The 3,640-nt window shown below is 37.4% G+C and overlaps 1 long non-coding RNA gene across 1 annotated transcript; it reads right to left on the bottom strand.

Moving 5' to 3' along the window:
- Nucleotides 1-962: 962 nt before the first annotated feature.
- On the bottom strand, nt 963-2,554 carry LOC148803721 (uncharacterized). The gene is made up of 2 exons (XR_016081339.1): nt 1,632-2,554; nt 963-1,516 (listed from the first exon to the last, which is right to left on the bottom strand). It is a non-coding gene; the product is annotated as an uncharacterized LOC148803721 (long non-coding RNA).
- Between the last annotated feature and the right edge of the window lie 1,086 nt (nt 2,555-3,640).

The raw sequence follows: 3,640 nt of genomic DNA, 5'->3' as shown, positions 1-3,640 counted from the left end.
AATTTATAATATATTATAATTAAATATACTAGCGGAAGGGCCCTGTTTCGCAAGGGTTGGAATGGAATTGTACATTAAAAAAGATAATTCCATTAAGACAATGGTTTTTTAATAAGAAACTTATAATTATAGGCACTCAAGTCTTAAAACTCATATAAAGACTTAAAAGAGATTATCATGTGCTCGTTTTTTAAATATTGCTTCAACAAAACATCTCATACAAAAGAATACGATCATACAGTGATAGTTTTGAGTTCTACTTTATAGTTGTCATTTGTTTCACATCGAAAACTCCCAGTTGACTTAGACGGTATGACCGTTCAGCCCAAGAACTGTCCAGGCAACCAGTTCCATTTTACCCCAAACCTAGTCTTTGACCAAAAATCGTTGAATTAGTCAATGACCAGTTGACCCATATGGTCGAACCATCAACCCATCGACCCGTTCAACGATTTTTAGCTATTTTATTTTTAATTTTTATTATCAAAATGGACCATCCATTTGAATCAGACAATTGAACCGTCGAACTAAAACCGATGGCCAAAACAGTTGACAAAGATATATTGCCCACTTCCGTACTCAAATCCTTGGGGTTTAGACATATGAAGTGCCAGCACATATCCTGAATTGAAAATGAACAGAAGTATGCACAAGGAATTAATGTGTAAGCAATGATGATGAGGACCAGCATCGTGACCCCAAAAGCACCAAAATTACTATAGCATCCAACCATTTTCAGCCTCCGTATTATCTTCATGACGAAGGTTTTGTGGATCAAGAGATGAAGTCAACATCATCCTGGTCCACTTGTGGTCAAAGTAATGTCCCACCGCCCGTCAAATCATCAATCCATTCAACAATGAAATGATGTTCTTTGAGCACGTCCATACGTAATAAACCATCCAACCTGTTTTCGGTTTCCCAAACCACTGCAACTAGTTGCTGAATACAGTAATGGGTGGTGCAAACTGTAATCCTGGTTTACATTTATATCGCATTCTTCTTCTCCTTCTTCAAACCCAAAAAGAAAGAAAGAAAGAAAAAAGGATTACAGAGATTCCAACAATGCAAAATGTCCTCCTTACACACACACCATCATCACTATAAGATTTACCAAAATCTCAGCTTCCGTACACATCATGATCCCTTCCATCTCCACTTTGTCTCTTCCATTCGCACTTGACAGAGAAAAGCCAAAAATTAAAACTACTGAAATGCCCCAGTTTCGTCGTTTAATTACCAAGTTCACCAACGAACAGAATGATGAAGAAAACGCCGGTACTGGATGAACTTCCATGTGAAAAGGCCGGCGCAAATGGAAACCCAAAGCGCTAGCACCCAAACTCGCTTCCAATTGTCCTCTAGGAAGTAGACCGCCTTCCTGTAGTATCGCTTGATGGGGTTGGGCTCTTTGGTCGGAACCAGCTTCTGGCTCGGTAATTGGCTGAGGTTGCGATTCTGTAGTATCGCTTGACTGGCTGGGCGCTTGCAGCAGCAGCATCTCCAAATTGTAGACCTGTTAGACAGTCACATACAAACACTGTTAACACAACCCAGAAGCTACGAACAAACTATACAGATTTCTGTAGATTTCAAATCTACTTGCTTTCTCGAAGAAACCATTAACCGACCTGAATGTAACCCAGGTTATCAGGGTCCAACACTTTCTACGAGTCATTCGTTTACCGCTAAATCGCGTCTTCAGCCTGAACTTGAATACCTAATCTGCAACCGATGTAGACGAGACGGAAGCCAAACAGGAGTAGAAACCTTGAAGAAGAAGTCATGGAAGTCCCGGTTTTCAGAGGAAGTGGTGAGAGAGAGTGAGAAGATTGACAAAAAAGCTGGGAGAGAAAGAAGAAGAGAAGAAGTGCGTCGAAGGAGTAGTGAGATGAAGTGGTCAGAGAGAGGAGAGAGAATATTGACAGTTGTTTATCATGAGCCAGTGGAGAGATATAGATATTAACCCTTGTTTCCCATGCACTATATATATGTTTTTATTCAAATTATTTAAAGCAAACCCGTGCGACAATTTCATAAGTGTGTGATAAAAGATTTTATTTACTCAAACAGTAGAGTGCCACGAATACACCAATCGTATTAATATATATGTATAATTCTTCTATCTTGCATGTTAGGATTCTTTTCTGACCAAGTATGAAATCTTGGGAGTTTAATTTCCTATATTTTTTATACTTAAATTTTTAGTAATATTTTTTTAAATAATTTCAAACATTATGGTTAAATAATTTCAGGTAATGAAATTATGGGTAAATTACAAAGACCCCCGTACTATGGGGTTCTTGTGAACAAAGCCTTTTGCCTTTGTCGAACGCACGAATAGGAGAGAAAGCGGGAACAAAACCTTTTTGAGTTTCGTCTAATTTTTCTCCCCTCTTTCGCCAGTTGAATATTATTAATACCCAGTTCATGATTAGAACCGCCGTGTTGTTTTCAAAAAACCGTCGCTTTCTTTAATTTTCTTACATATTTAGGTTTCAAGGCAGCGGTCCATTTAAGACTGCCACGTTAGCTTATTTTTGTTTCGAATTTTAGCTTATTTTATTTCATTACAGTATAAATGAAATAAATTAAGACATTGAGCAGAATAAAGTAAACTCTAAAATAAAATTAAACAAGAATTTACATTTTTTACATTTGCACTCTCATAATGCAAATAAATTTACACTGCGATCAAACACAACCTTAATGTTTCAGGTTAAAGAACGACTGGATGCTTAAGAGCCATTAAGAGCGTTCAGTTGCCATTTTATATTCAGCTTTAATGTATCAGTCTGTATGGGCTGGTAGCATAGTTACTATTATTTTTCAAAAATATCGCCACTTCCTCCTTTGACTTGTATGGGCTGGTAGAATAATAACAACAACAAGCATAAGAAGTGCTTATAATTACCAAATCCAAAAATAAATCCTAAATCTCCTACAAGCAAAAACTATACTCATATACAGACAGACATTGAAAATATCTCGAATACATTTTTGCTTGAGGAGAAACCCGTTGCCCGAAATGGTATTTGTCACTGGGTAATGTTGTAATGATTAATAACCAGATGGACGTTCACTAGTTCCCAGCATAATATTGATAACCATGAGATGCGAACTGAAATCAATTCTTGCAAAGATAGAATACAAGTCTAGAACTAATTTGGAGTAGCAAAAATGACTTAATCCAAGTTCATGTTCTGTCCATCAATGATTCGATGCCAACATTTCTACAGTTCATAGAGTTATTACTAAATCAGATTGTTCCCAACAAATGCTTCCAACAAGTCTTCAGACGTGCTGCTATAGTGTCTTGTTCGAGCATATCCGAGTTTGCTTTTTCTATGCAAGAAACCCCTTTTTCGCTTCGGCTTCAGTCAGTGAAAAGCCGGTCCAAACAACAGCCTTGCATTGTGAATACAGGGTTGCAAGAAACCCCTTTATTTTATTGGAAGATATTCCCAATGCAGGGTTGCAAGAGGTTGTTGTGAGTACAGGCTTGTATTGATCGAATCTGATAAGAATGTTTGTGTTGAATATCAAACTGATCAAACTGGCCCGTCCCAACTTGATTTAGCCAGTTTTTTAATACCACCGGTTGGTTTCAGTTTGTGTTAATAATTAAACCGACAGACTA

Source organism: Nelumbo nucifera, chromosome 1 (assembly GCF_055504915.1).
Source record: "Nelumbo nucifera cultivar China Antique chromosome 1, China Antique-T2T, whole genome shotgun sequence".
Taxonomy (NCBI): domain Eukaryota; kingdom Viridiplantae; phylum Streptophyta; class Magnoliopsida; order Proteales; family Nelumbonaceae; genus Nelumbo; species Nelumbo nucifera.
This window is presented reverse-complemented; position numbering and strand designations above follow the sequence as displayed.